A 10,283-nucleotide genomic window follows, 5' to 3' on the forward strand; every position below is an offset into this window, starting at 1 on the left:
TTTAAAAGGATTTTTTTCCGGCGTGTTGGAGTTTAATTGACTAGTTTGTTTCCTAAGGTCATTCCGTATTCCATTCTTCTATCGTTGTACCTGAGCACATTTATAAATGTTTCTAATTAACATTATCTTCCTCATAATCTCTTTGAAATAATATTAATGAAACCAATTTAATTGAATCACCTCAATTTAGCTTTTTTAAGGGGCATATTCATAGGCAGAGCTGTATATAATATAACTTAAAATGTGTGCAAGATTATTTTTTAGCTGGCAATCTGAAAAACGTTTTTTATTTTCCAAAGCTGTTTTCATTATTCTTTAATTGTTGAGGAGAAAATATCTAAGGAAGTATAAATGCGTTTGCACGGAGAGAAAAGTTGAGGAGTTGTTGGGAAGTTATAATTGTAAGTCCTTGTTGGACACAGAGTAGAATTGAAGAACGAAAACTGACTAATTCCTAGGTATGTCATTACTAGATAAAGAGTGGGATTTCTGTTTATTTCCCTACGTTTATAGCTGCTTGTAGGTAGTCTAATGGAAATGATTGGTTAGATGGAATTGCAGTGACTGAGTATAAGTACAAATTATATTATTACATTTACTCCATCTGACCAGGGAATCTTCTTTGAAATCCAATTACATGGAGTACATTTCCTTCTCTAGGAAGGACCAAATCCGCGAACATACGCACATTGAGTTCAAGAGAATCATTTCTCCTAATATTATTTTAATCTATGCTAATCAGCAATGATGAAAATCCGCTGTATTTTTTAGCTAGCAGGTTTTTTTGAAATCGGTAGTCTAAAGATTGAATTTTATTTTCCTTAGCAGTTGTCAATATTATTTAATTCCTGAGTAGTGAACATCCTCTCCTTAATATATTCAATTATTATTTAAAACCTGATTGAACATTCGTGTGTACTCATAAAACACGGATTGTAACCCCGAATATTTTTGACAGAGTTATAATTGTAAGTACTTGTGCGACTCAAAGTAGGGGATCAGAATCGGAGTAATTCCAGCAAATGTCCTTCTTTATATCCTTTTTTCCTTCCTCCCTGGTCACCTGATTGTGGTTGATCTAATGAAATGTAATGACCATTAACATTCTTCAAATTGTCAGGTTTATCATGTTGATATTCGGTTTCTTATTTTAACATACCCCATTCTGCACTGGATTTTCATCACTGATAATCAGTCATTTCAGTTTATAATTTACAATTATAGCTAAAATAAATAATCGTCATGACCCATGACCAGATATGTGAATGATTATGATTATCTTTTTTTATTAGTAGCAATAATTTTGCCTCAGTTTTAATTTAAGAATGTGTTTAAAAATTACAAATCCATATTTTTATTTCTTCTGTCTTGCGTTATGATATATAAACCCTCAACACAAAAAACTATTTTAAGCATCCAGTCTTATTCATACGTCAATGAAAACATTCTATAAGAAAAAAACGCCAAAATATAATGTAATACCCCCTTTAATTTTTCTAAAATCAATTTACATGTAGGTATACTAAAGTAAATAAAATATAATTTACTATCCATAGTTGTAATTAATTAACTAACTATTTACCAATATTATAAAGTGTGAGTACGCATTTTTCACTTAGATATCGAGTACTAAAAATTTAGTTGAACTTAATTTGAGGAAGAGAGTCCTTGAATCCAAAAGTAGGAAATATAAATCTTCTGATGTATGCACGCACAAGCCATAAGTATTGATTACTAACAATTGAGTCAGCCCTATATATATATAATATATATAAATATTGCACAAAGGAATTCTAAACACATAATAAATTATAAAGTATTTGACTAATATAGTCAATTGTTTTTTTTAGGAAATCTATTTATAGTAAATAAACTACAGGGGTGGGCAAAAGTAACCATACAATATTTTTGAGTAAGTTTAAATAGTAGGAAATTGAATATTAAGACAAAATTTATTAGATATAAAATTTAAATTGAAAGATTAGCTGGTCTATCATTCAATATGATTGCCCTCAAAACTGATCACCAACTATCAACGGGGCGTAAAGCCTGAACATGCTTTTATTTAATTTTCTTAACTATTATTTATTCTGAACCAAAACAGGCGAACATAATTATTACGAATAAATAAGTAAATAAATTTATATAAATAAGATAATTTTTTTTCTCCGGGATTTTTTTTAGTAAAATGGATTTCTATTTACCATTCACAACTTTTGAGGGGTCAGAATGCGTGATAGCTCAATTTTGGGCTCCCGTGATACCCCCTAATATGTATGTACACTTCGACTAATGTTGTATAGGTCCTTATTTATTGGGTCCAGTCCAGTATTAGGAATGTCTTATCGACCCTTGGACCGACTCTGAAATACTTTTATTCCTTATTAATCTTTTTGGACTATAAATGTCGTTAATAGAAAATGACATGAACTTATTGTAGGGATTTTTGTTTAAAGTGGGCAAGTACTGGTTTAGTAAAGTACCATTTTAAATGCAGAATTACTATACATGGAATTATAGACACCATGAATAATCAAGCATGTACCTTCTTATCTTATATTTCTTTATTTTCCTTCTGAAGGAATTGAGTAAAAAAATGACTCTACTCTTTTTTTCCTGTTTTCCAACTTATACATCCTCTTATATTCGTCTCATATGCGAATAAATTTTTTTTGATTTATTTTTCCAAATTTATAGAATATTTCAAGAATATTATTTATAGAATAAACTTTCAAACAACACTAAGATATGTTAATCGTGCAGAATATACTCTCAACATCTTTTTCCATACTCTGCTTTGATGTTAATGAATGGAATGTATAATTTGTAGAGAATAATTTCATTTGCATGATCCAATTAAGGACTGGAGGTTATACCTGATGCCATTTTTGTTTAAATAAAACATTATGAGTTTTGTAAATAGTTACAAGGTTAAAAGTTGTACATAGGTACGGAACTACCAACATATATCCATAAACTGATGGTAAAAAATATGAATGGTAGATACATCGTATAGGTGTTTAAGCAGTCATGTGTAATATACAGTATCTCTACCATAATTAGATTCAAAAAAGAAAAACAAAGTATTTTTATTTAATTGAGTTAAATAGGTAAAATTATCGTTATTTTAAATGCAATCTGGAGAAATATCATAAACAGCGTACGCAATTATATATAAATGAGCGTTTGCATTTTGTAAATACTATTTATTTATTAATGATATGTTAAATTGAGGATGGATTAGGACCTTCATGGAGCATAAACACATAATGTACTAGGTGAGGGCTCAAAAGTTTTAAAAGCTGTTTTCACTTCTCTATTTTTTTAATTTGTGGCCTTTTTATGGCAAACGTTTGAATAAAAAAGTTAGTAATTCAAACATTTTCTTCACTTTTCATTTAATATGTCTCTCTCCATTCTGAATGATGGGTTCAATACGGGAACGAACAGAAGCAAAGCTGGCTTTGATGAAGTCCAAGGAGAAGCTTTTCTACTCCTCCTTGATCACGATCTTCGGGGAATTGCCATTCGGTAGATAAGTTTTGTTTTTCCTTCCCTCCAGGACGCACAAAATAGCAAAATCCAGAGAGTTCACGTCGGGTGACGACAAAAGCAAGAAGCCTACCGCCCAGAAGGCAGTTATGTTCTCCCTGCAGAAATGCTGCACTTTCTTGGACGTGTAGGGAGGCATCTTGCTGCCGTCGGATGACACGATGCCGAGGACATTGACCTTAGCTGGATGGCACTGAAGGTTCACTTTACTTGGCATCTTGATTCAGCCAAGAAATGATCATTTTTCCTGTTAAGAAGAGCGTCCACTGTGAAGATCATCTTGTACGAGATCGACTTGAACGCAGAGGAGATTGCACATCCCTTTGCCGGTTTGTAAGCTCATTCAAATGGAGCCAAGCACAAAACTCTCAAACTTTTAGGACTGAGACTAGACGTCATCGAAGATTATTCTAATTTGTGAGCCCTCACCCTGTAGAATCTACCTACAATGAAGCTACTTTTTGAGGAAAAGATATTCTACTCAATGGACAGTAAGTAGGTAATATTCTCTACACTTTATAAATTCTACGTATAGGTATGACATGCTTATGAATGAACAAAATACCTACCTTTAAATCTATGTTAGGTCAGTAAAAGTTTTAAAATATATGATAAATCCTTAAAGCAACACTTTTGTATTTCAACTTTAATAGGTTTTATCTACAGGGTGTATCTACATAACCTTCTTTTTCCATTAGGCAATAAAGCAAGTTTCATATATATTAGAAAAGTTTTATTTTTTTTCATAACGATAGTACAAATTTTACAGTAAAATTTTATTTTATTCAGTTTTAAAAATTATATCAGGCGATTTTTCAATAATTTTATACAAATAAATGCAAAAAAATTTAAAAAAATCTTATTTTATAATTGTGTAATTTTGATTGACTAAATAATTAGTTTTTGCAATTCTGGAAAGATTTTAAAAACGTTGGTCTTTCAGGAATAAATCCGGTTTTAATTATCTGATTGGACTAATCCCACAAATTTAGAACTTTTGCATAACACCATGTCTAATGGTACCGATTTTAACTGCTAAGTACCATTATTCCCAGAGTTATTTCTGTTTTATGATAAATTAATTGAAGAAATCGTTTTTATAAATGAAAGCAATGGACTAAACAAAATTAAAATCTTGACGACCACCCCGATACAATTTGTATAGCCTGATTATCATGCATTATAAAAAAGCAAGTAATGTTGTAGCACTGGTTATTAAAAAAATAATTGATTAGCGGGAAAATGCACCACGGGACTATATGTATGTCCACTGCAAAGCATTTAAGAACATATATACGTTAATTTATTAAAAAAATGGGTCGTATTGTTATCTATTTAGGCACAACAGGGGTGTCCGCAGGGGTTGGGCTGGAGGGGGTGTAGCCCTCCCCCCAAATAAGGAATTTTACTTCTCACAAAAAAAGAAAAAAAAATATTTGATCTATTTAAAAAAAAATTAATATATGAAATTAAATTTTTCGTAATTTTTTTCTCAAAAAATTAATTTTCTGTTAATAGTTACTGATTTTTAATTTTTTTTTTGTGTACAGTTGTGTATTTTTGAAATTTGTTTCCAAAAATATAATTTTTTGAGAATTGCTATTGATTTTCTGTTAATATTTGCAATTTACTTTTTCAATATTTTTTGAGAAAAATTAAATTTTTCAAATTTTTTTGAATAAAAAAAATTCAAAAACCAAGCCGCCCAAAATAAAATCCTGCAGAGCAAAGTCATTAATAATATTTATGAATTCATGCTCAATTGAAAAAATTAATTATTTGCATATAATTAATCTGATATTTGTATGCCATGAGGGGAGAATTGGGTAATCTCGTGCAATTGCTCGTTCCTGCACTTACGAGCAAAATTTAAATATGTTAAATCTGTATTAAGAAGAGCTATTTGGCTACATTTAGAAAGAAAATATATTTTTTCTACTAATATTTGTTCTCTTCCCACATTATTTTTAAAAAAGTTTTAAAAGTCAATCAAACTGTCGAGTGATAGACTACTGGATCTATCTTCAAACGATAAAAATCAACTATAACCCATTCTTTGAGCAGTTTTGATGAATTTTTCATATATTTTTTGGTCAACCCATTCACGCCAATAAAATAGCTTGTGTACGCCATCACCCACTACACTAATACTTAAATTATACATTGTAACTACAAAGATATACGATTATAGAACAATAATTATTTGAGTATAGTAGTATTATATCAGGAATAGTAAATAATAAATGTCCTTGGAACAGCTGACTAAATCTTACAGCAGGGAGGGTGTTACACTAAATTCCCTTGTAATCATTGGACGTCTTTCTCACACACAAGCCATTAAACACAAAAGGAATGTCGATACTATAGACAATTTGGAACCAGATCAGATAAGTTTAATCCAGGTTTGGGAAATGGTTCAATCAAGTATTTGTTATCCTTTCCCGTTAGAGTTCACCCGGTTCTGCCCTATGCCTCGTCACCGGGCTTTTAACGAATTTTTATTGTAATATCAAATAAAAAAGTCCGTCTTTACTAAATAATTTTTAATATCAAATTTGTAAAAATACATTTATTTTTTTATTAGTTATCCTTTATAAAAAAACTATAAAATTTTCAAAAAAGTTGGTCATAATTTTTTACATTGATTAGTTTGTTACCTCCTTCCTTTGAGTTTCTTTAGTCTTGACTATCAAGACAAAGTTTGACTTTAATACAACTACATTAAATTTCAACTATTACATTTTCTAGTAAACAGTAAAAATTCCTCTATGAAAGGGGGGTTACAGCCCCTCCAGCCCACCCCCTGTGTAAGACCCGGCAAAACAATTATTTATCATTCCAACTAGGAACATTTCCAGTCTCTTTACTCATACAAATCACTTTTCATTGTGTAATTATATTTGATTCATGAATGAATATATGTACTTGTCATCTCAATACCCTGTAGAATCATTGGTATGAAAGAACATCCCATTACATTAATATGCCAATTTAAGTTTGTTTTATCTCTCTCTCTCTAAAAAAAAAAAAAAAAACTTCTGACTAAATATACTCCTCCATTGATGTCTTAAATTTCAACCTTTTGAAAGAATTTAATTCAAATTAAATTATTATCAAGGACTATATAGGTACAAATAATATTCCATGTTATATGGGTATATTTGCTATATTTTCATTGTATTAATAAAATAGATGTACCTGAATGCACTTAACTATAGAGTAAGGACATAGTCTTCATAGCATTGAACAATGTGTAAGGGAATGTAGGTGTATACACAATATATGTATATAGAGGGTTTTTCCTCCAAGTAATTATAACCATTTCTCATAAACTGCCTTGATTATATAAATATTTGGTGTTGCCATTGTACCGAAATTGATATTGGTATTTCGTATACGTTTTTAACTCAAAAGATAGCACAAGAATGTCACTTATATTGTGCTACGAAACTTTTTTTTCCAAGAAGAAATTTAAAAAAAGGCCTGAAATCATCTGGTAGTTTGCCAAATAAGTCAATCATACCAACTGCTTTTTATCTCTTAAGTACTCCATGACTGTGATTCTCATTCTTTTTCCCCACAATTTTTAAAATAAGTTAACATTCATACCGGGTGGTCCCTTGAAATATCAACACTTACTAATTGAATAATTAATTAAGTTTGAATGCTAGAAATCAATTCATATTTCGATATATTAAGCTGAACAATTAGTTACAAGACAAACATGAGCTCTCTAGCTCCAAGTTGTTGAACGTCTCCAGGACTACCGAATACACCGTCAAAACGTTGGAAAGGAAGAAGGGCTCTATCAAAAAGGCTAAACTGGCTAACAACGAAATGTGAGTGTTAGAGAGGCAACGACGTGTTACTGATTTATTTTAAGTGAAAAGAACAAGCACACACAATTGACAACACAAACATTTTAATACTACTCCATTTTTTTTATAAAAGAACTATTCTACAACAATTTTAATATAAAAAGAATTTGACAGAAATAATATAAGTTGCCTATTTTTAAATTATTTAAGAGTGAACTGAATCAAGGTACATAGAATAAAATACAAAATCAACATTTTTATCAAAAGCCAAAGATTAAATCTTGGATCTATTTAAATTTTAAGCCAGTGGTTCTTTACAGTTTCACCTCTATTCCCCAATTTCAGTATCACGATAGATCTAAACACCTGGGGCGAGAGTAAACTTTTTTACATCAAACTTTTTTTAATAAAAAAATAATTTTTTATATGCATGTTATGTGACTTCTAATCGACGTTTTTAAAGATAATAAAGGCTAAATATGATTAGGAACAACTGTGATGTGAATATTGGCTAAATTGTTTTGAACGTATATTTAAAAAAAAAATTATGTGTTGGTTAAAGCAAAATTTGAATACACTTATTAATTATTCGTCTTTATTTTAAATATTCTATTGCGTCACCCAGCAAGGATCCCTACACTGCCCCTGTCTGGCAAACAATAAATTTGTAGAATTTTTAATTTTCAGTTTTTGCCAGAAATCCACTATACTTTGGGGAGTTCTATCATTTTGAAAAAAAAACTCCAAAAAATAAATAAATAAGTAATTGGATATATGAAAAAAGTAAGCTGAGCCACCCACAGATTCTCTAATTCCCCACGTATCCTGGATGTTGTGATTTTGTGTTTTGATCTTTTGGTGTGTTGCTCAACTGCGCCATACATAAGAAATCCATGGGATTGAGGTCCAGTGAGCATGGAGGTCAATCACTGGCTTCAACAACGTCCATAAAAGTTCACTAAAATCATCTTGCGATCAACACGCTTTGATGCTGATTCACAATCACCTCCAGAATATTTCAGTTTGTTCCTGACTCTCAAGACAAAGGAACTGTCAAGGTTTAATAAGTTTGCAATCTCAACATTTTCTCATCCGGCCACTTTGCATTTGCATAAATACATTGTTGATCGATGCCGTTTTTTAAGCGGACGCCGAAACACTGTTGATTACCTGCACTCAAAGTTTGTTGCTAAACAACAGCTGCACGCCGTAGTGTAATTTCTAGGGATGTTAAAGAAATATATATGCTGGTAACCTGCATCTATGCACGTAGAGTTGAATTGGTCGTAGGACTGCAACCCGAATCAGTCTACCTCCCCCCTTAGGTCTTTTTTTCTGATTGGTCCGATATTTTTCATAATTCAACAGTCCTGAGGACTGATTAGTCGGTCCTTCGGTTCTACTGTCCTAGCTATCCTTATTTTTTTAGCGGGACTGAAGTAACTAATAAATTATATCCAGAACTGATAATATTAGAGTCTTTTACATTCTAATTTTACTGTTGATGTCACTGTGAATAAGCAAAACAGCGGCTACATCATAACCAAACATCCAGAATATGTCTCAGCTGATATATATCTATATTTTCTGAACAAAAAATCCAGTGACCACTCAGGCGTAGTCTGCCCTCGCATCTTTGTGGAGAAGAAGGAGTGGCTCAATGCAGGTGCCTACATCAAACTTCTGGATAAGAAAATGCTTCCTTCAGCCAAAGAAAAGTTCGAGAACATCTTTATTTTCACTCAAGACGAAGCTTCGTCTCATCGCGCCGCTAAGACCCAGGCCTTCCTGTGAAACAACTTTCCGTTGTCTCAACATGTGGACGCTCTCTTCTCCTGACTGGGGCCCTTTGGACTACTCTATCCAGGTGCGTCTGGAGGAGATGGTGTGTGCTACTCCTTACAGGAGTATCCAGAGGTTTCCATCAAGAAGGAGTGGACCAACCTCGATTCTTTCTGAATAATCAATGTCTGAAAGAGATTTAAGCCTCGTCTTGAGGCAATTATTGGAGCTAAGGACTCACATATTGAATAACTATTGCGGGAAACACAATTTTAAGTTGATTTTGTTAAATAAACGTCTTCACAAAACCTTTCGTTTCCGTTTTACTCTTGAAAAATTGATAATAATAAAATGTGTACCAGAAGATAAGATCACTCCTGTACATAATTGGTGAAATTTGGATACATTAAATAGAAATAAATTATCAAATAATGATTAATTATTTGTCAAATTGAATAAACTTTTTCATAATAACAGACCCACATGGTGTAAAATGCCATTCTCATTTTTGTAAGGAGAAATTACAAACCATCATACCTATAAACTACTTGACATGAATAACTAAATTTGTAAAAGCATTTAGGTGTGGTATATCTTGGTAGAATATATGTGGAATGATTTTACATTCATTCCGTCGATGTAGCTTAATTGAATAGATTAATTTGAAACCATGTTTGAGGCATTATTTACTCTTATACCTATGTACAAAGAAAATAATTTAATGATGATGTATTGTTTATTTTTAAGAATGATTTCAAATTTGGGTGTATTTTTATAGGTATAAACATATAATGATAGGGATCAAAGAATATTTCAATCAAGGTGAGAAGTTATACTGAGGAAGGTTATCATTGGTTATCATTGCTTGCTTGAGTTTTACACCAAATATGTACACAAAGATTACGAACTGCATTGAACATCAAAGAAAATGGAGAGCAATGCATCTAATTGATTTGTGAAGTAGGTAAAGTAATTACGTTAATAAGAACGACGGATTAGTCCAGATCAAGGCAAGTAACAAAGTAGCAAAACAAGTGATTTATATTTTATTCAAGAAATGGCTGGGGTTATTGTGAATGGGGCTTGAAGCGAGTATGAATGGGTGGGGATCTTTAAATCTGATATTTCCTT

This window comes from Lepeophtheirus salmonis, chromosome 13 (genome assembly GCF_016086655.4).
Source record: "Lepeophtheirus salmonis chromosome 13, UVic_Lsal_1.4, whole genome shotgun sequence".
NCBI lineage: Eukaryota > Metazoa > Arthropoda > Copepoda > Siphonostomatoida > Caligidae > Lepeophtheirus > Lepeophtheirus salmonis.